Consider the following 27,734-nt stretch of genomic DNA (forward strand, 5'->3'; position numbering starts at 1 on the left):
CTCCAGTGAAGCTATTGCAAGAAGAGTGCACTGAAAGTGCATCCAGCTCACTTACCTGTTTTGCGGATGCAATAGCTAGCAAAAACACAGTGTTTAAGGACTTGAGCTTCAGATCCACAGTGTGGAGTGGCTCAAATTAGGATTTTTTAAGAGCTTCCAGAACCACATCAAGGTGCCACAAGGGGAGACTAGATGTCCTGGGAGGACGCAGCCTCCTCGTACCCTTGGCCAGTCAACAGTCCTGAAATAACTGTCACTTATACACGTATTCCAACCTGGTAGAGGGAGCTCTCATGCTCTGAATAGTGGCAATAACTGCTGATGACAGCCCTAAAGCTGACAGGAATGAGTTGCACCAGGAGTGCAGGAGTTGCACCAGGGTCGAAAACCAGGTCCTTCTGGACCACCAAGGTGCTACCAGAAGCACTGTAACTTTCTCTACCCTGACCTTCTCTAGGAAGGCGGGGAGCAGTGGTATCGGTGGGAAGGCATATAGCAGACAAACAGGCCGTGGGCCAGGGCGTCTACTCCTAAGAGATTGTCGAGGTCTCTCATCGAGAACCAAAGAGAGCAGTGTGTAGACTCCCGCGAGGCGAAGAGATCTTCATCTGCTGTGCTGAATCACTCCCAGATGCGTTCCACCACCCTGGGGTGGAGACGCCATTCCAAGGCCAGGGAACCTCTTCAGGAGAGGAGATCTGCGGTGTGGTTGAGTCGGCCTGGTAAAAGTGGACTGCTCGAAGAGAAGCCAGCCGGGGCTGCGACCATAGTAACAGCCGAACCCCCATGCGGTGAAGGCTCGGAGATCTCAGGCCGCCATGGTGGTTGACCATGGTGTTGTCTGACCGCACCAGCACGTGTTTGTTCCGGACCACCAGAAGAAAGTGCTGTAGGGCGAGATCTACTGCCCTGAGTTCCAGGATATTGATGTGGGCTGAGGCCCAAAGCCCCGTCCACATTCCATGAGTCCCCACATCATTCCAGACTGCGCCTCAGCCGTGGTTGGAAGCATCTGTGGTGATTACTTTCCTCCGGAAGATGGGACCTATGATCCTCCACTAGCGCAGGGTTCTTCAGCAGGACTGGGAAATCACCAATCTGTGTCTGTCCCATTGCGGGTGAAGAGGAAACGAGTTGAACCAGGCCAGGAAAGGCCTTTGGTGGAGAAGGCCCAAAAGAAGAGCCTGCGAGGCAGCAGCCATCAACCCCAACATGTGCTGACACAGCACCATGCTTACTGTTTCTCTCAACCTGAATAGAGAGAGGCAAGATTCTATTGCATTAATGTGGCCTTCATAGACATCGAGTCTAGGTGGATGCTCAGAAAATCTGATTGCTGCCTTGGCGTGAGGCAGCACTTTTGCAGATTTATCCTGAGACTGAGCCGCAGGAGGCGGTCTGTGACCAACGGCGTATGTGCCATGGCTTGCTCCTGTGACTGAGCGCAGACGAGCCAATTTTCTAGATAATTCATCACTCGAACGCCCTGAACCCGCAGGGGGGCCAGAATGGCGTCCATGCACTTGGAAAAGGTGCAAGAAGCAAGGAACAGGCCGAAGGGGAGTACGCAGTACTCGTAGAACCTGCCTTGAAATGCAAAGCGACGGTATTTCCAGTGCCCGGGCCTGATGGGTATGTAAAAGTATGCGTTTGTTCAGAAGACACAGATCCAAGATAGGGTGGAACCCGTCGCCCTTCTTGGGCACTAGGAAGTATTTTGAATAGAACCCCTCACTGCAAGAGGAGGGATCTACTTCGCAAATGGCATGCTTCAAGAGAAGCGCCAGGATGTGTTGAGAGCCGGATGTTAGAGCGGGTCCTTCACTGCAGTTACCATCACCCATCGAAAGTATTTTAACTAGAACTGAAGGCTGTAACCAGCCCGCATAGTCTTCAGCACCCAATTGTCGTTGGTGCTGGTTTGCCAGTATAGTAACTGGGAGAGGGGTTGAAGGAAACTGAGGCCCTTCTGGGATGCTGAGCTTTAGGCCGCATGGGGGCTGAATTTGCAGGACCCTTGGGTCGCTGGCAATTGTTGCCCCCCCTAGGGCGCCAGTTGCCCCTCTTTGCAGGCAGACCACGCTGTGAGCAGGTGCTGCCGGGCGTGCTGTAGGAGCATGAGTGGGCCTGGGCGGAGGCTGTCGCCCTCACAGGGTGGAAGCCTTGGCAGGCAAGGTTGGCTTCCATGAAAGCAGCTGAGCATACTGCCTTGATGCCTCCCTGGTCTTCAGAGTCCTCTGAAGCATCTCCTCCACCGCGGGTCCAAACGTATGGAGAGAGGACTTGCTAGCCTGGGAAAGCCAGAGTTGCCGTCTGGTGACCACCAGCGCCACAAGGCATTGCCCTCCGCTCTGGCTGTGAGTTGGGCCAGTCTGGCGACTGCCTCAGAGAACTAATTCAGTTCTTGTCTGTGAGCAGCCGTGACCATATCAGGGAGCTTCTTAATAAGGATGGTCTGATGGACAGAGAGCATGTTCGACACATTGGAAAGTCGGGCAGCTTAGGAGCAAGCAGCATACGCTTTCTTGAGTTGCGTCTCTGTTGTCCGACACTGTCTGTTAGGAAATTGTAGGTCCTTGGCCAGTCCAGTGCCCGGTGCCCATACCAGGGTTGCAATGGCAGAGTCCACCGGGGGGGTGTCAAACCGGCACCCTCCGCTCCCTACATGGAAGAGAAAACCTGAGCTCCAGCCACCATGCTAGGTGCTGACGCTGGGTTGGAGCAGGAAGACTGGATCTCCCTGACAAAGTCAGGGAAAAGGGGCAGTGTCCTGTCCTGTAATGGCTTAACTGAGGAGAACCAGGAGCCCTCGGGCTCCTTGTCTCTGGGATATTCCACCCATAGACGCTGAGTTACTCTCTCAACCAGACCAAACCAAACCAAAGCCTCAAACGCTGGCCCTGGAAATACCTCTGGTTCCTGTTGCAGCTCGTCCACCGAGTTGCAAGGAGGTCCCTCCTGAACAAGCTCGTTGTCACCAGAAGCCTGCAGAGAGAGGATGTCCTCTTCATAGTCTGAGATGGCCTCAGGCTCAAGCTCAGGTTCAGGCTCAACAGTCAGAACGGGCGGCCTGGGAACCGACGCAGCCGTGGTGCCAGGGGTCAAAAACATACTCATCATGGGTGACTGTTGTCCCATCACCACCTCCATAAAACGACCAATCTGGTCAGTGGGGGCCGAGATCCCACTAGGCTGTTTGTCCCTAGGGGACCTGGGACGTGCATGCTTCCACTCAGGGGGTGAATGCTCCTTAGAAGGGGTGCGCCAAAGCTGCCCCACGCTCCTGGTAGGTGAACGAGAGCGTCACCCGAGAGATGGGGAGGATGACCTGGATAGCTGCAGGTGGGCAGGAGATGATGCTGTAGCACCTGAAGGGGGAACAGAATGAGATCCCCTGCTAGAAGGAGATCCCAGCCCCACTGCCCTGTTGGCGCTACCATTTAGGACCCGCCTCTGGAACTTCCTGCAGATAGTGCAGAATGCTGTGTCGGACAGAGCCGAAGCAGCATGTTCTGGACCCAGGCATGAAACACAGAATTCATGCGGGTACTCTAGGGGCATTTTTCAGCTAGAAGAGACGCATTCATGGAAACCCGGCATAGCGCATAGTACTTACCAGGGTTGCAAGGCGGGTACAATGTGCACAGGGCACAGGAGCGGGTATGTGCATGGGTTGGACGATAAATGCATGGGCACAGAACAGATGTGCACCGATGAGTGCACGGGGTGCTCGGATGTGTGGACGCACGGGCACCAATGTGCACAGAGAGTGCACAAGCCACAGGTGCGCGGATAGATGTACCGGCATGGATGTGCACTGGGCACAGGTGTGCACTGGCACGGAAGTGCATGTGTATGCACGGGGTGCACGTGGTGCATGGAGCACAGGTGTGCACGGGGTGCACGAATGTGCACTGTAGGCACAGGGTGCATGGGGTGCACGGGCATGGATGTGCACAGGCAAGGGTGTGCACGGGGTACGCGTGAGTGAGCGGAGCACAGGTGTGCACAGGGTGCATGGTACGGATGTGCCTTATATGCACTGAGTGAACGGGCATGGATGGGCACGGTTGTGCACAGAGCACAGGTGTGCACGGGGTGCACGGTATGGGTGTGCCTTATATGCATGGGGTGCACAGGCATGGATGTGCACGGGCATGTGTGTGCACGGGGTGCACGGTCACGGATGTGCATGGACACGGATGTGCACGGGCATGGGGTGCACGGACACGGATGTGCACGGGCATGGGGTGCACAGGCATGGATGTGCATGGTGCACGGATGTGCACGGGAGTGCATGGATGTGCACGGGGCACGGGTGTGCACGGGTGTACACTTGCATGGGTGTGCATGGGGCAAGGTAGTGCCCCATGCACGAGTGTGCATGGGAGTGCATGGGGCATGGGTGTGCACGGGGCACGGTGCACGTATGCGCATGTGCGCCTTTCGCTGTGATGGTGTGGTGAGACACACTTGGGGAATAATCCCTCAGAAAACCCGATTCAAATTTAGATCGGGAGATCTAAGCCAACACACAGGGAAAAGTGTCTAGTGCTAGTAGCTAGTGTCTGGAGCAGGCTATGGTCTAATAAAGACCGCTCGAATAAACGACTCATCTGAGTGCTTAAGGAGCAGTGCCAGCTGGCACGTTGAATATAAGAGCTAAAACCGAGCGTAAAATTCAACCAAGCCTGGTGAACTGCGGTCCATGCTCAGCGAATGTAAGTAGGTTTTCAGTGAGATAAACCTGGGGAAGGGGCAGCTACTAGCTTCCAGTGCACAATTAAGGCAATGGAGGGTACAAACACTGAATTTTATTTTTTATTTTTTAATAATCAGAGTGTTGTAGAACAACAAACAGATTACATACAATCCCAATCAGCAGCTGAAAGCAAAAGAGGCTGGGCTTCCTACGCTCTGCATAGTCATTCAGCACCCGAGGGGCGGGGCGCTGACGTCAGAGCTACGGAGGCCAAAAGGCAGCTTTTATATTAAGCTCAGCGTAATCCTAACACCTGATGGCGATACCCATTAGTTGATGACTATTTTTGAATTGAAAGAGAACAGTTTACCCTGTACTGGATGGTTTGGCAGTTCATTCTCGGGTCAGTCGGAAGCCGGCCATCCAGGAACGGATCAGAGCCACAATACCAGATGTCATCGCTTTAATGCGGTAGGCGATGTAAATCACAGATTGGAGGGGGCATGAGGAAAGGTATTTAGGGGAAGTGGCTGAGCTATCTGTTCTTTTGTTGTGGGTACTGAAATAACACGTTTAGGAAATGGAAGTAATTAATTATTGTGAGTGTTTTTGTTTGTTTGATTGTGCTAAGCGTTTGTCTTTTGTCACTGTTAGATGGCTAACCCAAATCTGGAGCTGTCACTACTAGCCAGCACGAAAACCCGTACTATACTGCACCACTGTTTCACGAAGTGTTGGATTTCACCCCACCTGCACTCGAGCACTCACTGTCTGGAGAAGTGATCGTGATCGTGCACAGAGTGATACACATGGCTGTGTAGAGCCTGTGCTTATTATTTAAGTGTTGTTGACATGCAACCCAGCCAAATAAAGGAGCTTTTTTATTGAACTTTCACTGTCTTGTGTGTGTTATTCCTGAGCACTGCACCAACTACACCTGCGCACGGCAAACCACTTTGCCACATATACACATAAGTATTAGCCTATGTAAAATGCGCGGAGAAGCTTTCAGATTGTGAGGAAACGCTTTCTCATGATTATTAATTGCTACTGAAAAACTACATAGACACGGCAGGAAATGTCATCATACAATTAACACATTTTTAAAGGTTACTTTCTGTTTTAAGTGATACCTGTCTGCTTAAACATGTTAAAAAAGAAATCTGAAAATGAGACTATTTGGAGAAACTTATATATGTAAAGAAGTAAACAAAAAGTTCTGAAACTCGTTACGTGAAAATAACTATTTTGTATACCTGTGGTGAACTGAAAGACTTATTTAAATAAAAAAATATATTTCCAAATACTTTTGTCATATTTTACAGCCCCTTCTATTGTTGTGAGGGGCTATTTTGATGCACAAAGTGTTCAAACCACTACAAGCTTCAGTGCACTGTGCTGTAAATATGGTCTGGTGATGTGACATGACAGCGCTGATTTCTGCAATTGTCGCTTATAGCTGCACATGAAGAGAAGTTGTTTGCACGCAGATATACAAATATTGTGGATGAAGAGAATAATTCCAACACAATACAATAGTACCTGTATTAGCCTTTATTGTTAGACTACAGTAGTCTAACCTCTTCAGGCAGTGAAAGTGATGATTCAGACGAGGATAGTCGCCAGTTCGTTTTAGTAACAGTCAGTGGATAAACCCATCCCCAATTCTCTGATTCGTTGCAAATAAGAACATTAACTGTTCAGTAATTCTCCAGGTTTGCACAGCACTGTACAGCTGCTTTTTCAATGCTACTGGTCGTTCAATCTTTGCTTTAATCACATCAAGTGGCATTGAACTGTAATAAGTTAGATATGGTAACACAGTAGCTTGCATGAAAATACAATATTCTGTATGCGTGGGAAAAAAATGTAACAAAATGACTGTCCCAAGAAAGGTTCTGGAGACGCTGGGACCTGTGTTCCAAAAGTGAGACTGTCCCGTCCAAAACAAGATGTCTGGGCACCTTATGTTAACACGATCCCGGTCCTTAAAGGGTAAAGACCTGGGTTAGTCCGGTTGTTGGACTCTGTCCTTGACCACTTAAATATTTATTTTGCTAGCTACCTACAATCACTTTATTTCAAAAAGATGTAGCTTGAAAGTGACTTCTTTCACACAAATTAACCTATACTATATCATTAGATATTTTTAGATATATTATTAATATATATTACTCCCCTACAACAGTATGTAACATGATTGTGTGTCATATTTGCTAGAGGCCAGATAAGTTTACAGAAGAAACATTACTGGCATTATTATGGTAATGAAGTATAACGTCTCATTATTCATACAGGCACAGCCGTTAATAGCCAGGCATGTGAAGGACTACTTCATGGTTACCAAGCAGCATTCTTGGTGTGCTTACTAAAATACTTATAATAGATACTTATCAGTGATGACAGTGATGAGGTTTTGAAACAAGCTGTGAGAAGTGTGTCAACACTGTGCTTTAGTACCTCCGTTATCATTAAAACCATTAGCCTTGGAAGCCTTGATGTTTTAAGTTTAATATAATTTCAGTATCTGCCAAGTTTAAACTAAATGTGTTGTATAGCAATATACAAAAGTTAAATATAGTAAACCTGACTTTGAATGCAGATTAATGCACAGTGCTCATCTAATATGGGAAAAGAACTCTGACCAATCTGAGACAAGCAAAGTGAATATCTTCATTTTTTTTTTTTTTTTTTTTTTTTTAAATACAGTTTAGAAGATTTGCATGTACAGCTATGACCAAATGTTTTGCATCATCCTACACAATTAATTACTTTCACTTCATAAAGTTGAATGAAACCTGCTGAATAACGTTCCGTTAACATATTGAATTACATGCTGCTTTGTAATTTTCCATATACTTAACGAAAAATATGTGACATGAAATACTGTACTACTATTATGGTTCTGGTAGAATACCATGTTGTAGTTTCTTTGATTACATGTTGTTAAATACAAGATCTAAATTATGTTCATATAGTTTTTCTTTTTAAATTATGTCTCAATTCTAAAATTCTAGGTGATGCAAAACTTTTGGTCATAGCTGTACATTGCCTGGGCAATTTATTAGGACCTGCTGTGAAGTTTGGGCAACCGTGTACCTTGATCACAGCCTTAAAACAAAGTGCTCGAAGGTATCTTGAGGAATTTGACTCCATTCAGTCATTAATATTTCACACAATTTGTGCAGAGGCAGAGGATAGTAATGTTGAATGGGTTTTTTAAGTTCATCTCAAACAAGCTTCATTGGATTAAGATCTGGATATTGTTGTGAGCATGAAAAATTCCGTAAGTGTCTGTCATGCTCATCACCTCATTCACACACAATTTTGACACAGTGGATGAGTGCTTTATCTCAAAAGTAGCCATCGTCACAGTGTGCAAATGCAGCATTGTGGGGCAGACTTGATCTGCAACACTTCTTAATTGAACTATAGCATTCATTCTGCCTTCAAGAGTAATCAAAAGACTCAATGTGTACCAGGGCGATGCCAAATCCTGTCAGGTAAACATGTGTTCGTAAAGTTGCCAGGTTCTTTGACGAGTATTGCGTCTGTAACCCTAGGGTTTTCCACTCCATTGAACTGCATGGAACGGCAGGACCAGGATGAGAACCTGCGACTATGTGGTTAAAAGATGAACACCTTACCAGTCAACTAAAGAGCAAGCTCTCTAGTCTAGGTGAAAGTACATGTCTTATGCTGATGGTAGCGTTATAAACCCATCAGCTACTAGGAGGGAGATCATTACACAACAAGAAGTCTTAATCAGTGCCTCCTATGTGGTTTGTTTTGGATTTTGCATGGCTGTGGCCCAGGGGGAGCTACTGTGGTTCACTGCTCTGTCCTTGATTTTAGTAAAGGATGATGGTCTTCTCTACCACCAAAATAAATGAGGAAAACTGAGACTTTGTCAGGATTTATAAGATTGATGATACAGTGAATACAGAGGTGGCGCTTGTACATTAGTTTGAACACTTATATTTTTTCATATATCTAGAGCTAGGCTGTCCAACTGATTCTTAGAATTTAGAAGTGAGACAACAGGCAGCCTCTTGTTGAAGGTATAGTCAAAATTACTGTGTTTATATTTTTTGGTCTTTGTTATAAAAATGTTTAGACTCTGTAAGAGCCCACTGGTCATTGGTATGGCTCAGCCAGAAATATTGGATAGCTTTGATCAAAAACCGGCTCTGCAATTGCTGTGTTGTGAAGCTTATCAATATTGTACTTTTAGTACCTCTATATGATTGCTAAAATCATTAGCACTGAAAGCTGTAATTACAGTGAACACTGTCATAAATGACCTTAGTGTTTTAAATTGAATACCATTTGCATATCTGCCAAGTAAGATTGAAATGTGTTGTATAGGAATATACAAAAATCAATGTACTCATTTAGCAAACCTGCACTTGAATGCAGATTAATTCACTGTGCCTGTCTGATATGGGAAGGAACTATTTATAAAATTAACTCATAAGGTTTGGCTTTTTTAATACTGCCCATTGCTTACCACAGGCTACAGGGAACCTCATTGCATAGCAGTTTGATCCACTCCTGGTTTTCCTAGTTTAATAAAACCACCTGATCTTGTCACCTATACACTGTGGTTGATAAAGCTCATATTACAAAGTGGGATGGGCTAAACTGCTAGTAATGGAAATCTTATTGCAATGTGAGTTATGTTTTCCATTCATGAGCCAAGAGATTGAATTGACTTAATAAAGAACAATTTGTTGTACTGTGGAAGTATGTCATGATAGTAATGACTTGTTTGCTTTTAGAAAGAAAGTTAAAACAATTATATTTATTCAATATAAATGGGTGGTTTTGATTACATAGTTTATTGCTGCTGTTTAACTTAATTGCAGGTAATAATATTGATATATTTGTCTAATAATATGTGTATCAGAATATACTATCACACAATAAAATATGTCTTCAGATGGATTTTGGCAGTAATGCTCAAGTGTTTATTTAAATAGAACCCCCCCCCCCCCCCCCCCCCCCCCCCCCCCCAAAAAAAAAAAAAAAAAAAAAAAAAAAAGGACATTTGAAGTATTTTTCTTGTATTTTTCTTGTCCTGCTCTTTTAAAATAATTTCTTACAATTATTGTTAGTGATATGAATCATGCAGGTTCAGAGTTCTCTTTATTTTAAGTGTGTTTCTCTATAAAGCTTGCGGCAAATGTGAAAATAAAAGTTATGTATGATTTAGGATGTGTAATTTACAGGAATATGTTTTTTGCACATACCTATGTATGAAAAATTCAAAAATGTATTTCTTGCAATAAATCGTTCTAGTACCACGATAACACAGAATATATAAATAGAATTATAAGAATCTAAATAATTTTGCATCGGAACAGAAATGTGAAAAGTTTAAATTCATGAAATCCCTTCAGATAATCTTTACTGCTTTGACCTTGACTAACCAATGTTAAAGAAAATTGTAGTTTTTACTCACAATGGATCCTCATTGGATCCTTTTTCATAGCTTCAGGCTGGGCCTATCTGGGTGCTTGAGCCTTTATCATAGTGCCCAGGCTGGGACTGTCTCAGTGCTTGAGCCTTTCTCATAGTGCCCAGACTGGGCCTGTCTGGGTGATTGATATTTTTGTGCCCAGGCTGGTTTGATTCCCTCATGTTTTGATGTGCATCTTCTCATCCAATTCCCCAATCTACTATCACTCAATGGATGGATGTGGTCCCCTCTGTGCCACCTAGCAACGGCTGCACAACCACCACAGATATACTGCAGAACGAGCCCTTGGCTGCAAACCTGAGGTGTTAATATTGCAGGAAAGGTAGAATATTTATTAAGGTCTCTCCACGACAATGGTCCAAGTGCCTCATATTACAGGATTAAGTCAATAAAGCCAAGGAAAAGCTAGTAGCAGCAGCAGGGCCTGCGTGGAGCATAACTTGTCCTTCACGATGCTTTGATTGACTAACCTAGCCTCACCCCACTGAGACAAATTGTCTGGGCCTCTGGTATTTTAGCCTTCAAAATGAATTACACTAGACAGTTCCTCTGTGGCAATTAGGACCACAGAGTGGAGTTTCACCAGGTCAGAGAGGAGAAGACACTCAGGGATAATGGTTTCTTGAGGAAAGGAGAGAGGAAGTGAGTAGAGGCGGGAGAGCGAGAGAGAAAGAAAAAAGAAGGAGAATTGGAATGAAACTACAAGGAAGGGAGGTGGGATCAAACATACAATGATAGAGAATAAAAAGTTAACAATCTGAAATGAGTTGTCTGTGGTTTATTAATAAATACGATTTTAAAATCGTATTTATAACATCATTGATTCTTTTAAAACTCTTTAAAAACTGGTTTAACACTGTAACTACCAAAGAGGTCATTTTGACCGATGGAGGCTTTTAAATGCATTTTACCCCACTGATTTGCTTATCTAATTATTATGAAGCTTGGTATTACCATTATGTTGTTATTTGGAATATTAGATTCTGCAGATATAGGGGGTTTGTAGTCTGTATATTCGACCATCTGTATGTTATACTTACATGTGTGCTTATTGTCAAAGTAATCAGCAGCAACTATCTGCATTTAGCAAAGCGATTGAATAATAGATGAATGTGGTTTAATATAAGAACATGGATAATATCATATGGTGTATCAGTCACAGGCAAGATTAGCAGAGACTTCATAATGGGCAGCTGAAACAGACACCATTGCTGTTGGCCAATTGCCATGTGATATCTTTTTTTTTTTTTTTCAGACAAATAAGAAACACAAGCATAAAGGATTTGGAAAAGGTTTTTTTTCTTCCTAAAGTGGCATAAAGCAATTTCTGGTAAGTTTGTGAAATTAATTTGCCCATTTTCTTGCTTTCCACCTGCCTGGTTTTTCATATTCTTATCTAAATAGTGCAGTGCTGTGCTGCTCTTGGAGGATACCATTACTGAGAAATATATTACTGTTCCACATTACAATAATAACTTCGATTTTCAGAACATGAAGCATGAGCCTAAAAATGCTGATATGAAGATTCAACAGTTAGCGACAAAGGGGTTTGGAAATATATTCATACTTTTCTTACAATATCAATTAATTAATTAATTATGTAAATCCAAGACGTTCCTACTGAAATAAAGCACATGGTTTAGATCTAGTGAAAAAACATAATAATTACAATAGCTTTGTATATTCATAGTGTTGTGTGCCTACCGTATTTACGATTGTAGTCCTGTGCTGGTGGAGGTCTATGGATAATCTCTTGATTCATTAATATTAATGAAAGCTCTTTAGTTTAATGCTTGCTCTTTAGTTGGTTAGATGTTCGTCTGAACCGTATAGTTTACGGTTCTCCTACAGCCATTTCTTTCAATTCAATGGGTTGAGATAAAGATTCATTACAGTGTTTCCCTATGGAAATAATCCTGACCCACGTGGTTGAAACAAGTACTTAAATATCAGTGTTTGCATTATAGCATTTGCATGTAAGCTGTTTCGGCTAGGCTTAATTCTCTAAAAGAAAAAAAAAAAGAAAAGCCACTCCAAGTCCTTGGGGTTGACAAGTGGACGCAGCTACAAGCCTGACATTGAAACTCCTGTTGAAGTCACTCTCTATGTAACATGACCTATGAAGGGCAAATATTAGAAAACATGAAAGGAAGGCATGAAAAGTAAGAGTTTTCTTAACCTACTAAAGTGCAAATTATAATTTCACAATGTAATCTGGTTTTTTTTGTGAGAATTCTGTAGCAAATGAAAGTGGGGGTATTAAAAGTGCAACTCTACTAGTTCTGCTCCCTTTGACGGTGGGCAGGAGGAACAGAGAGGGATAGCAGTAGATAAGGTAATAAGGGGAACACGGTAAACTAAGGGAATGAACAGCTACTTGTTTCCAGTTTCAGCTTCCAAGGCTTGGTAATTGTGTGGTGGCAGCAAAAAATGTTTTAAGCACTGAGTTCTGAACACACTGAACCATTAAAGCTAATTGGGTCCTGGCGATCGGGAAAGGATGGAATAAAATGCAAAGGGTTATTTGAGAAGCAAAGCACAATACTTGTAGTAGATGGTTCAGAATTAAATGCTAATCAATGAGGACCAGGATGTTGCATCCACTGTAACAGCTTGGAACAAGGAGACTGCTGGGCTAAGGATCATCAAAGATCAGGATAGGTCTTCATTAGTTGTGCCCATTCTCGAGTAATCAGAACTTTGTCATGTGTTTTTTAAGCTCCTATCTTCTTATTAGAACAGCTTGTATTACAGATGCATTACACTTCAGTCTGTAGTATGCAGATAGTAAATGTAGTTGTTGCTTCCTGGTATGAAATCATTTCCTTGGCTGTAGTTTGGGGGTCTCGCTACAATCAGATCACATGGGGTGGGGTCTATTGTAATTTCACTGTTTGTTTTATAGTAATGCTAATATGATCAATAAATCACCAGTTAGATTAGTACAGAGCTGAAGAGTCAGTATTTAGATCATTAGTTTATACTTGAGAAATCTGTACATCATATCCAGATTTCTGAATTAAAGTCAGTGTTAGGGAAGTTGCTTTTAAAAAGTAATCTGTTACAGTTACAAGTTACAAATTGTAATTAGTTACAGTAACTTATTACTTTGAAAACTGTTTTAACTGGTTAAATTACAGTTACAAATAGTTACTTTCAAGCAAAGTTTACATTTTTTACAGAATTATTTTTTTTCAGTTTGGTCAGGCTGCAGCTCAAAATATTCTATCAAGATCCAGCTTTGATGCCATTTTCTACCAAAATGATATGAAACCACATTCATGTGACATTTAAGATTTGACTTGCTCTGTTGAAGCACTTTCTGATTTCCATGTTATGCATGAGCCATAATCTTTTTTTTTTTTTTAATGTAACTAATAGTTACTAAGTTATTTTTTCACGTAAAATATAATACATTACCACATTTCATTACCTGTCTGAAACAGGAACCATTACAGTTACAGGTTACAGAAAAATGTTACCAGATTAAGGTAATGTGGTACATGTACCTCCCCAATACTGATTAAAGTATATTATAGACCTGATAGAATGTTTCGCAATAATCAGGATGCATGACTGCCGGTCTGTAACCTACTTGGAACAGTGACGGTAAACATCACTGTGACAGCATTGCGTGACGGGCGAGGCTGTTAAATGATAGTAAGCAAACCCAGAGGCGGAAAGCTGCAGTTTAATGTGTTGTTACGCATTTTATTAACAAATATAAAATAAACAGGAACAAAACACAGGAACAAACAAAAAGGTTTTAACAAACTAATCAAAAGAGCAACACCCAAGCAGAGCTACCACAGTGCTCCCTGCTCCTCCCATCCATTCTCTAAACTAACCCACAAACAAAAGCTCTGGCTCACTTTACATACCATGTGGCTGGGGCTTGATTGACCATCAATTATTCAATAAAGACCCAGCCATATGCCACTTGTGCATCTGGCAGGGATGGAATTAACCCCATCCCTGCCAAACCTAAATTCAATGTATTTAAACTAACAAAAACATACTATGTACATGTGTAGGGTGTCTGTCCTGCCACAATCATCTTTATTAAGTTCTAATGCATTTCTCTGTCTTGACTGTAATTTAAAAGGAACAAAAAAATGGTTGCACCCCTATTAGAGAGCAAGATTTTGTTCAGCACAATGGGTTAAATATGTCAATAATGTGTTTAATGCAGGAATCTGTACCGCTTTTAAAAAGTTCAGAGCATATCAGTAGCACAGGTCGGGACACTAGCTGCAAAGAAGGCAGTGTAAGAAAGCTGTACAGCCAGACTGAATTGAATGTGATTCATGTGTATAAAATACACTATATAGGTGTTTGTGGGGTCTAAATACAACATGGATGGAAATAAGACTCCCATTGCATAGCTGGCTGATCTATTCCAGGTATCAGTACAACAGTATCATTACAACAGTATCAGTTTGATTGTCAGTTCATTACATTACATTCTATTATAAAACAATTGTTAAGTTATATTTTTGATCCTGTGTACTGTTTAATTCTACTAGTAAAATTATAGATTTACAGTAAAGCGGCAAAGTGGTAAGCAGTGTGCAGGTGCAGGTGATCAATAAACAAACAGACGATTACCAGGTACAATGGTTGGTTCCCAAATAATAAACAGTCCTCTTCTTATTCACCTACGCTTAACACGTAACACAAACACAAACAAGTCTGCAGTGCGTGCTCTAGTGCTTGTAGTGAATATACAGTCCTGAATGAAACAAACTGTGGTGATGTTGCCCTGGGTGGTGCTAACATTTGGCTACAGCTCCAGATCGTGTTAACCGTTTGTGAACAGGACGGCTTTGCAGGGGTGACGTCAGAACAGAAATACTCTCCACAACAAGGACAGGGAGATGAAAACTGAGATGCCATCGTGGTCAGTATAGTTATTAAATAATAAATAAACAAAAGATTTAAACAAAACAAAAGACACACAAAACAAAGGGCGCGTTGGCCAAACAAACAGACAGACAAAAAACGGATGTGGACGAACCCAACAAACAAGTACCGTGCTGGCAATTCCAGTACGTTGTAGCAATTGTTATTTTAATCACAACTCTCCTCTCTCTCACCCGTTCTCCTCTGTCGAACACACAACCCCGGGCGAGTGAAAATATGCAGCTTTTTGCAACTGTACCGAGATTTGATTGCTAATCAGTCATTTAATTGGAGTCTCGGTACAACTGCATGTGAATTAATAAAAGTGCAATTCCCCGTCCTCACATATTATTTTACCTCCACGTCAAGTGCTGTGCAATCCTCGTGCCTAAATACAAATATACATTTTAAACACTTATGCTCGTAACCCATATGTATATCCTGTGTATTTTATACATAAACACCAACATTAACACACTACATACAACATAAAACACAGATAAACATAAAAGGTCGGGACACTCCGCCACACCGTCTAAACAAATACAAACAGTATTATTAGACACGACAAAACAAACAAAACACTCACAAAACTCTTTCACAATACTGATGATTCCTTAACCATAACTGGGGGAACAGATTAAGTTGCTTTGACCCCTATTTTTACCGTCACGCATGACCCCTTGGTGAACGATTGCAGCCACTCCTCTAATCCACAGCTGCCACATAATTTCCCTACAGGGTTGATGAGTTAGTGCATCTAAACTCTGCCCCCTTTCTAGATGACTGACTTCCTTTTAACCCTGGGAATAAATTGTCAGGCCAAACAGTCCAGAGTACTCTGGTCATGTTATTTAGTGCCGTCACAGGTCGGGAGGGAGATTTACCACCAAGAATCATTGTCTTTGTCACATTACCCTATAAACATGTTACTTTTATCTGCCTACAGATGTTGAATGTTGAAAACTAATATATTTAAATTGTGCTGAGATAAAAGAATTTCATGTTCTAGTTTTGTAAAATTGACTAGGTTAATGTGAGGTGAATGCTTGAATCAGATCACAGCACAGCAGTCTTCTCTGTTCAAGATTGAACAGATTCAATTATTTTAGCTTGTTTGCATATGACATGCCTTTTAAAACTGGAATAATTCTGATCGCTCTTCTTTGCACTCTTTCTGGAGCAGCAATATCCTTTTTGTACTAAGGTGGCCAGAACTGAACACGATATTCTTCCCTTGATTTAAATTCAACACTTTTCATAATATATCCGAGCATCTTGTTGGCCTTTTTTTATAGCTTCCCCACATTGTCTAGATGAAGACATTTCTGAGTCAACATAAACTCCTAAGTCTTTTTCATAGATTCCTTCTTCAATTTCAGTATCTCCCATATGATATTTATAATGCACATTTGTATTGCCTTCGTGCAGTACTTTACACTTTTCTCTATTAAATGTCATTTGTCATGTGTCTGCCCAATTCTGAATCTTGTCTAGATCATTTTGAATGACCTTTGCTGCTGAAACAATGTTTGCCACTCCTCCTATTTTTGTCATCTGAAAATTTAAGTTAACCTACTATACCAGAATCTAAGTCATTAATGTAGCAATAACAGATGACCTAATCCCTATGGTACACCACTGGTTACCGCGCTCCATTTTGAGGTTTCGCCTCTAATCAGTAATTTCTGTTTTCTACATGTTAACCACTCCCTAATCCATGTGTATGCAGAATGGGGTCAAAGCTTTGAAAATATGAACTAACTATACTATACTAATCAATAACTACAGTTAGAGTGAACAGTGAGTTGGGTGTGTATTTCATAAAGCACAGAACGTTATACAAAATAAATATACAATCTGCATGTGTTTTAGAGCTAGCACTGAATACCAGAAGGTAAAGTCATGCCAGAAGGTAAATACAAAAGGCCTCTTTGAAAAATGTCTAGACTCCTTATTCAGTAAAATATTATTCAACCTAACATTTTTCTATAAAGGAATCTCACAAGCCCTTACATATTGTTAAAGGGTTCAATGTTTAATACACATATGAGAGTGAGGGAGCATGTTATATTTAAAAAAAAAAAAAAAAAAAAAAGATTTGTGAGCAGACTAACTTCTGCCATTAAAAATGTCCAAAATGTGGTTAAAATGTAGTACTCTGGATAGGTGGGAACAACACTCCAACCTTCTTAGTGTTGTTCAATTCCCTTTGATGTTCTTGGATGGCTTATTTGGCACTCCTCCCATGTCTGAATTACAGGGCTTGGATGGACAAAGTGGCGCTCGCCTACCTACTCATCTTGTGCTTGTTACAATGCTTATCATCCCTCACCTGGAAAAGATGAAATCCACACTGCTCATCAAAGAACAATAGTGCAGCATTGGCAGTGGCCTACAATTGTGATATCATGTCCGTAGGGCTACTTGTTTTCTGTGCTGAGTTTAGTTGCTTGTGAGAGGTGACTGATGATCGGCCCTCAAGAAGTTATTCTGTATACCCAAGTACTCTTTTACAGATGGAATCACACTCAAGAGAAATTCATATCAGGAAAATTATATAAAACAACAGGTTTGAACCCATTTCTATTGTTTAACACATGCAGTATTTATATTAGACAAGGCTACTGTACGTAATCTACATGTTTGGAATATTTAATTTCTTTTGTGTTTAATATTCTATTATGTAATTTACAGATATCATTATTCTGGATACGTCCAGTGTGCTGTGAATAGTGTAGCTGGCGACGAGGAAATAGACCCCTCTGGGGCTGGCAGTGGTTAGCCACCCTAGCTGGCAGTATCCCAGCTCTGTGTTTTCAAATGGAACAGGATGCTGGAGACACCTGCCCGAGGCTTCTAAGAAATGAAAGAGAAAAATACCCTTAGAGTGCGAGAGGTGGGGCGGAAGATGACTCAAGGTTTGACAACACGGTTAACGACTTATAAAAGGAAACAGATATGAGAACGGAAAGTACTTTGCAATGGACTAGCTCAAGATCTGCATTTAGCAAAGACACAGAGTTCCAGGTTTGTGTGTGTGGCTGGAGCAAAGTGACAATGGTTATGGGTTTGAATAGTCATCAAAGGAGAATGAAATGCTTGAGGAAGGAGGGACAAGAACCTCCCATTGATCAGTACTTTTATGTCAAGTCAGTGAAGTCAGTCAAATGAAATCCAGCACCAGGAAGTAAACCACAGTTCCGAGGATATCAGCACCACTGTGAAAGATGAGAGGAGGACATGCAAAAAAACAATTAGTGATGAACCTAATGATCCTTCTGAACCTGGTCAGATGAACCAGTGTAAGAGAGAAAAAAGAACCTCAACGGGCACAAGCCTGGAGTTAAACTGCCAAGAGCTTCTGAGAAAACAGCCTGGGACACGATAAACACAGATCTCTGTTTTTCATTGGAAAAGTTAGGTGGAACAGTCAGAAATAATCTGGATAAATTTGGGGATACCATCTACGCATATGGCAGTGAGAGGTTTGAGATGAAAAAAGAAAGGAGAAAGTATAAGCTATTCCTATAAATCCTAGACGGCAGCAGGAGATTGAGCACTTAGTTAGAGAAAGCTGAGGAAGCAATGGAGGAGAGCAGAACAAATTCAGAAGGTGGCACTCAATCTATTACAAAGGGTCATCAAAGATAAGCTTGCAACATTGCGCAGAGTTGAGTGCCTACGGATATCTTGAGGAAACACACACAGATTAAAAAAGTCAGGAGCCTATGCCAATTCCTTAAGATATCCCGCCAATCAATCCACCAGAATACCAGATGGAAGACTGTGCACCTAAGTGGAAAGAAGTAGAGCAAGCAGTAAAATAAGGCAAGAGTGTCATCTTCTCCTGTGCCTAATGGAGTTCTGTACAAAGTGTACAAGAGTGCCCCTGGTGTTCTACAAATCCTGTGGAAAGATCCTATGAGTATCGGTCAATTTTTCCCTATTTCCCTGTTAAACGTGGAAGGCAAAGTTTTCTTCAGCATTGTTGCTCAGAGATTGTCAGCTTACGTATCGATGAACTGCTCCATTGACACTTCAGTACAGAAAGCCGGTATTCCAGGTTTCCCAGGATGCTTAGAGCACATCAGTGTGATCTGGCGCAAATTAAAACAGCTAAAAACAAAAGGTAGGAGCTCCACGTGACATTTCTGGATTTAGCAAATGCAAATGGTTCAGTACCACATGAGCTTCTTTGGGCAGAATTTTATTTTTTCAGTAAAAATAATAACAAACACAGTGAAAGCCTACTTCAGAGATTTGCAATTTTGTTTTTCAACAGAATTCAACACTACATGGCAATGTCTAGAAATTGGAATAATGGCAGGATACATCATTTATCCACTGGCTTTTATCGTGGCAATGGAAGAAATTAGTGGGGCATCAAAATGGGTAATGGAAGGAGAACACTTAGCTTCTGGAATGTGACTGCCAGCGATTAGATCATACATGGATGACATGACAATGCAACATTGAATGGGCACGAATGCAATTGAAGCCCACTAAGTCAAGGAGCACCTCAATAATTAAAGGTAAAGTATTGGATAAGAGGTTCTACATTAATGGTGAGGCAATATCAACAGTGTCTGAGAAGTCTGTGAATGGTCTTGGGAGGTGGTATGAGGGGGGACCTAAAGGACACAATTAATGTTGAAGAGCATAGACAGCAGCGCTTTGTCAGGCAAACTTAAACTCAGGTTCCTTCAGTTTGGTCTACTGCCAAGACTTCTGTGGCCACTCACTGTGTATGATGTTTTCTTGACAACAGTAGAGAAGCTGGAAGCATTCATTAGTTAATACACCAGGAAATGGTTAGGACTTCCATGCTGCCTGATTATAGTGTGAGGTAGGCAGCACGAGTGTTGAAAACTGGAAAAAAGTGGACAGCAAAGGAAGTTGTGGAAGATTCAAAGGCTGCCCATCATATCAGTGATATCATGGGGCAAATACAGCATGGAAGATGAGGCTTTGGTCTCAGTTCAGCTCCTCCTACATGGCACAAAGCAGCCCCTTTTCAACAGAGGAAGCTGGTTGTCAATGAGGTGCAAAAACAGGAGGAGAGAAGGAGGTGCGTAAAGGCAGTTTCCCAGGCCAAACAGGGAGAGTGGACGAGAAGAGAGAGTGTGGAACAATGCAAGATTGGCTGGCGAGATCTATGGACAATGGAACAGAACAGGATCAGTTTCCTCATCAGGTCAACATATGATGTTCTCCCATCAACACAGAACCTTAATCTATGGGTAGGAGAGGATCTGTGGTGTCCTTTGTGTTCATTGGCAGCTACATAAAGACATATTTTGACAGGATGTAAGGTGGGTCTTAGCCAAGGATGGTTTACTTGGTGTCATGACCAGGTGCTGCGATGTTTGGCCTTAGCATTGGAAGACAAGCGCAGCATGACCAACAGGTTGCCACCAGTTCCAGCAATATATGAAATGCAAAGAACAACATTCCTCTGTCCAGGGGAGAAACCACCAAGAAAAGGTATTAAAACCAAAACTAGTCTACCACAACTGGAAGATGCTAGAGACTGGAGAATGCTGGCAGATGTTGAACAACAGCTTATTTTTCCACAACTAACCTTCGACCTGATATTGTCTTGTGGTCTGGATCAGCATGCCTTGTTCACTTGATAGAGTTAACAGTGCCATGGGAGGATGTTGCAGATGAGGCGTATGAAAGGAAGAAACTTCAGTATGCTCAATTGGCTGTTGAAGCGGAACAGCGAGGATGGAGAGTCCAGGTTTACCCAATGGAGGTGGGTTATCGAGGATTTGTGGCACACTCTGGTTGATCCCTGAAGCCAGCATTGCAGCCATTGTTTGTGCTGATGCGCCAAGGAGGCAAAATAGGTTGATCCCTGGAGCCAGAATTACACTACCTACACCATCAGACTGAGGGAAACACCTACTCTCATGTAATGGAAATCATTTCTGTTCAGGTGATTATTCACCAGACTGACTAACACGTGGCAATTTTCAACAAAGGAAATTCCTGAAAGCTGCATTTCTGAAGTTCCTGTGTAGTACCTAGATGTGTGGTACATGCATGGACACTCAGATGACGTCACCGGAAATGGACTGATCGGAATAGACCTGGAGGTGCCGAATAATACATTTCTTGCACTGACTATCATTCAGAAAGGGACTATACAGTACCAGCATTTATTTAACAAAGAGTTTCATCATGAAAACTGTTTTTATTGTTTACTTTATTGTTCAATCTATTTCTGAAATATTAGTCCCCCCACTCAAATGTAACTGGGAGCTGATCAAGAAAAAAAGGGCTTTTTGTGTATTATTATTGTAATATATACAAGCTGCATGTCCCTGATGAAAGGCAGTTTCAGTCCTGATAGACTAGACAGAACACCTGACAATCTTTGATATAATCAGCCACTTGGTAAATACCAAAGACAGTGGAAAGTCCCTACAAAATCACTCTACAATTTGGTCCAGACTCTCTGAGCGAATTAGACGTGGTCACATTGACAACCTCTATAACAATTTTAGCACCAGAATTAGCACCTTCCTTCTTGACCTTCACAGTGATACGGCAGGTGTTTCTTTCACAACCTCTAAAAAAAATAAATACATTTGGTCAGTCATTTTAATAATGTGTTGCTCATAACACTGCATTTCTGGTCTGCTTTTGCCTATCTAGAATGTAAAAACTGTGCCCTATATTGCTGCTGTAGTCTTATAGAGAACATAAAGTCAGTTGCTCAGAGACGTATTTCTTTACCAGTGCAGGAGCTGTGGGTGTGCAGTTAAGGAAATGTGTTAGTAGTCTTATAACATCAATCTGCTTTTTATTTATGACTTATTTTCGTAAAAAATATGGTAAAATAACTGGTATATATAATAAAATAAAATTAATAGTGACAAAAAGTGGTTTATAAAAGCGTCAATTTTCATAAAAGATAATAATGGGTCATTTTCAAGCAATTCACTAGTGCCTTCTATACATTACACAGATCTGCACTGTGTTTCATTGTTAGTTCATCGACTTTGCTAGAAGCTGTGGAGTCACGGCAGGCTTACCTAGGGATTTTGTTGTAGGTGCATTTTAGCTGTTATTTCAGCAATTAAAGTGATAGCAGCAAACCAATAAAAAAGTAAATCTTAAATCGTCTTGCACTTCCATTATTTACACATTTCAAATGTTTGATTATGAAAGAAACCCATATTATTCAATCATGTATTTGAATTTTAAAAGCATGCAGGATAGAAATACACATTCCAAATCTTGCTACTAACACACTTATTTATATAGCAACACATCTATTAACGGATTCTAATGCCAGAAGGAAAAATGTTTTTTTTTTTTTTGTTGTTTTATGTGTTCTAGATTTTACTATTTCACCTAGTAATTGATGGCATGCTTCAAACTGATTCATACCAGAACTTGCTTTTACTCATCTAACATGTGTGCCCCGTGTCTCACCTCTCCATGCCCAGTTTAAAGGGATTGTAACTGCCTGTGCTTTTCTGATTGAACCCTGACTGCACAATGCTGTGCTTGTTTTAGGAGCAGTCGATTTCTCTCGTCAAAGGATCTCAAGCTAGTTCTAATTTTATGTTCCATGTGTTTAATGTTTATTGCTACGTCAGGTTGGTGTTGGAAGAGTGTTTCCCAGATGGATGATAAAATTTATGGCACATTCAATAATACTTCAGAGTGCAATGTTGGTCACTGTTTGTTGGAATTGATAATAAATAGCATTATTTAAGTGGACAGACCCCATATGGAAAGAACTTGACATATATTAAAAACAATATATAGATTGTCTATCATGCAGTGCTCTAAGTATATGTTTTAATTTTAAAATCTGAATATATTTTTTATAATCTAAATACCATATTACTTCGATTTGGCGTCACGGCGTTTATTATAAATTGATCAAAATGACTGCGGCCCTTAAACGAGGGTGGCGATTATACGGGGTTATGTACCGGAATCAGAAAATTCCACAGCTCTCCTTGAACTTTATCCAGTCATCGTCTCTTGCTATATATGGCGTCGTTCATGAGAAAGGAAACAAATACAAGTGCATTGTAACAATACAGCAACAGTTCATTTCATTAATAAAGGCAGATCTCCTTCCCCTATAATCATGAAATTGCTAAAACACCTTATATTGTTGTCTCATCGGGAATTATATTATCCATGTGGTTCATGTTCCAGGGTTATTAAACAACATTGTTTATGCTTTATCTCGCTTTCATTTTCATGAATTCCATCAATTGTATCCTAATATAAAAAACTCAAGGTACTGCATGCCCTGCATTTAATTTATTTATTTTGGACAAACCATTATGCTCTCTCAGACTGATAAACATTTCATGAGAGCAGCCCTGGCAGATTCGACTGTAAAAGTTTATGATGCAGCTTGGGGTCGGCTTTGTGTTTGTCCAGTTGTCCATTTGATATTACTATTTTACTGACTTTTATAACCCACTGTGTAAAACAATTGCAGTTTACAATTATCTTCTATTCGGCAGCAGCTGGCCGGGATTCAGTTCCATCTTAGATGTTTTAATCCTAATGCCCCTAATATGTCTAATAATTCGACAGTTTGCTTACTGCCTAGAGGCATAAAATACTTCCCAAAGTAACCCAGTAAGGAAAAGTGCAATTACTTTTGAAATTTTACATTGCTTATTGTCACTGCTTAGAGGCAGATGTTTTGATAGTTATACAAACATCTTGATGGAAGCTATATGCCTATTAGCTTTCTTTGGGTTCTTAAGATGTGGGAAATATCTTACTAGAGCTACTCGCTTCGATCTACAGAGGGACCTTTCTTTAGATTTGATTATGAAGGAAAAGGTGTTTTCCATCTTTCTCAAACAAAGTAAATCAGATAAATTGAAGGAAGGAGTGACGGATTACACTGCTTGCACTAATTCTGTTTTTTGTTCCCACACTTCCATGCTGAGATATCTGGCCATCAGAGCCCAATCCGTGCCTTCGGAACTACTGTTTCTAATTGTGCAGAATCTCTCAGTTTCCAGAACCTGGTTTTCTTCAAATATCCAAGATCTACTTTGGAAAGGGGGCCTTTCTTCCTCAAAATATTCAGGCCATTCTTTCAGGATTGGAACTGTAACCACAGCCGCAAGGCAAAACATTCCTGCACATGTCATTAAGGAGCTTGGTTGTTGGTCTTCAAATGCTTATGAAATCTAAGGAACAAGGGACATAAAGAACAAATCCATCAACAGTCCAAAGCACCTTTGACCTTTGTTCCATAGTCCAATTTCTGTGTTCTTATGCATATTTTAGCCTTTTAGTCTTGTTCCCCTTTCCAGAGGTATTCTTACTGCAACACATCCTTTAAGTCCTGATTTCAAGAGTATCCTTTGTACTGTTGATTTGATGGACAATGACACCTGTGCCTTCTGCCAGTTCTGTTGTCAATTGAACGTTTGTCTTCTTTCTATTCCTTAAGGATATTACCTTCAAATATTGCTTATCCTTGCTAGACAGCTTTTTGGGTCTTCCAGTCCTGGGTTTGTCAATTGCAGATTATGTTTCTCTGTACTTGTTGATTATGCTTCGGATACCAAGTCAAGGTGGTTATAATAGTAGAAAACACTAGTGGAGGCATTTGTGATTGTGATGGCTCATAATGCTTCACTCACGAGTATAGGAAGTCTGGTCTCAGATATTTGCACAGCAAAAAAAAATAATAAAAAAAAAAAAAAAAAAATATATATATATATATATATATATATATATATATATATATATATATATATATATATATATATATATATATATATATATATATATATATATGCAAAAGTTTTAGGCAGGTGTGAAAAAATGCTGTAAAGTAAGAATGCTTTAAAAAATAAACCTGTTAATAGATTATATTTATCAATTAACTAAATGCAAAGTGAGTGAACAGAAGAAAAATCTACCTCAAATCCATATTTGGTGTGCCACCCTTTGCCTTCAAAACAGCATCAATTCTTCTAGGTACACTTGCACAAAGTCAAGGATTTTGTAGGCATATAGTCAGGTGTATGATTAAACAATTATACCAAACAGGTGCTAACGATCATCAATTCAATATGTAGGTTGATACACAATCATTAACTTAAACAGAAACAGCTGTGTAGGAGGAATAAAACTGGGTGAGGAACAGCCAAACTCAGCTAACAAGGTGAGGTTGCTGAAGACAGTTTACTGTCAAAAGTCCTACACCATGGCAAAACTGAGCACAGCAACAAGACACAAGGTAGTTATACTGCATCAGCAAGGTCTCTCCCAGGCAGAAATTTCAATGCAGACAGGGGTTTCCAGATGTGTTGTCCAAGTGCTTTTGAAGAAGCACAAAGAAACGGGCAATGTTGAGGACCATAGATGCAGAGGTCGGCCAAGGAAACTTACTGCAGCAGATGAAAGACACATCATGTTTACTTCCCTTCGCAAGAGGAAGATGTCCAGCAATGCCATCAGCTCAGAATTGGCAGAAAACAGTAGGACCCTGGTACACCCATCTACTGTCCGGAGAAGTCTGGTAAGAAATGGCCTTCATGGAAGACTTGTGGCCAAAAAGCCATACCTCCGACGTGGAAACAAGGTTAAGCGACTCAACTATGCACAAAAACACAGGAACTGGGGTGCAGAAAAATAGCAGCAGGTGCTCTGGACTGATGAGTCAAAATCTGAAATATTTGGCTGTAGGCAGAAGGCAGTTTTCGCCAAAGGGCTGGAGAGCGGTACACGAATTAATGTCTGCAGGCAACAATGAAGCATGGTGGAGGTTCCTTGCAAGTTTGGGGCTGCATTTCTGCAAATGGAGTTGGAGATTTGGTCAGAATTAATGGTCTCCTCAATGTTGAGAAGTACAGGCAGATACTTATCCATCATGCAATACCATCAGGGAGGCACCTGATTGGCCCCAAATTTATTCTGCAGCATGACAACAACCCCAAACATACAGCGAAAGTCATTAAGAACTATCTTCAGCGTAAAGAAGAACAAAGAGTCCTGGAAGTAGTGGTATGGCCCCCACAGAACATCGATCTCAACATCATCGAGTCTGTCTTGGATTACAAGAAGAGAGAAAAGCAACTCAGGCTACCTAAATCCACAGAAGAACTGTGGTTAGTTCTCCAAGATGTTTGGGCCAACCTACCTGCAAAAAAAAGTTCCTTCAAAAACTGTGTGCAAGTGTATCTAGAAGAATTGATACTGTTTTGCAGGCAAAGGGTGGTGACACCAAATATTGATTTGATGTAGATTTTTCTTCTGTTCACTCACTTTGCATTTTGTTAATTGATAAATATAAACTATTAACATGTCTATTTTTTAAAGCATTCTTACTTTACAACATTTTTTCGCACCTGCCTAAAACTTTTGCACAGTACTGTATATATATATATATATATGCAACCTTGGTCAGCTGGGAGGCCGTGGCTGTAAGGAATGTACACTCCATCTGCCTAAAGGTTGTACGGTTAGGTTTAAAGGAAACTAAAGTAATGTGAAGACAACATAAACAAACTGGCCAGTAAACAAACTGGGAAATAAGGTCATGGGTTTTAAGACCATGGGTAACAGGCTGTTGTCAAGATTAATTATCAATTTGTCTTAATTGGGTAATTAGTGATTGCCTACGGGATAAATCTGTTAAAGCTGGGAGAGAGAGAGAACGGAGAAAGTACGATGAGAGAATGGTGATCGGTAAACGTGAAAAGGAGATTTGGTTTTGAGGGTAAGCAGAATTATCCTGTCCCTATTTAGTTTAAAGGGAAAAACAAAAAGTGTTTAGTTTAGGACCCGAGAACGGGGTAGGTTTTGTTTATTTCCTGTTTTGTTTTGTTTTCGAATAAAACCACGCTCCGGCATGTTTCCTCTCAAGTATGGCTTTTGTTTGGATTTGTTCAACTATTTTCACACCACAATGTCTTTAACCTGGTGAATGACAGCAAATTCTTATATATATATATCTGTTCCCATGGTTTTGCTACTGTAAAAAAGGTAGTAGTATGTTTTTTTTATATATATATACAGCTCTGGAAAATATTAAGAGACCACTGCAAATTTTTCTTTTTTTTCTCTACATGTATGGCAGCCATTCCATTCCAGTGTCTGTTGAATTCCAACACAGGCACACCTCATTCTACTGAATGAGGTACTGATTAGGGTGTCACCTGAATCAAATCTTATTTAACGAGGAAAAGTATAAAAACCACTCCTGTGGTCATCACTATCCTCTTGCAATAGGACCAGCTGGTTGGCAAAACAGTGCTAGTAGTACCTCAAAAGTAATTGGAATCAAAAAATAACTATTGACCATGCCCAAAGAGTTGAAAAGGAAAGTTTTGAGTGAGGAAAAGAAGGGTTCAATTCTGCCTTTACTGGCAGAGGGATACAGTGAGCGTTGGGTTGCTTCCATCCTTAAAATTTCAAAGATGGCGGTTCATAAGAACAAGGTCAAGTAGCACACATTGGGGACAACAAAGCTACAGACCGACAGAGGGCGAAAACGACTCTCCACTGACTGGGATGACCGCCAACTCATTCGAATTTCACTCAGCAACGGTAGGATGATATCAAGTGACCTACAAAAAGAATGGCAAACGGCAGCTGGGGTGAAGTGCACAGCGAGGATATTCAATATTTTAT

The 27,734-nt window shown here is 41.1% G+C and overlaps 1 protein-coding gene across 2 annotated transcripts in view; it reads left to right on the plus strand.

The window, feature by feature from the left end:
* The window catches only part of LOC121294858 (leucine-rich repeat-containing protein 4C), a 628,604-nt gene that overhangs the window by 107,254 nt on the left and 493,616 nt on the right, over positions 1–27,734 (plus strand). For both annotated transcript variants that reach the window (XR_005946834.1, XM_041219001.1), the window contains exon 2: positions 11,440–11,514. The gene's annotated coding sequence lies outside the window, so the exon portion shown is untranslated. The remainder of the gene's footprint in view (positions 1–11,439; positions 11,515–27,734) is intronic.

This window comes from Polyodon spathula, chromosome 19 (assembly GCF_017654505.1).
Source record: "Polyodon spathula isolate WHYD16114869_AA chromosome 19, ASM1765450v1, whole genome shotgun sequence".
Classification (NCBI taxonomy): domain Eukaryota; kingdom Metazoa; phylum Chordata; class Actinopteri; order Acipenseriformes; family Polyodontidae; genus Polyodon; species Polyodon spathula.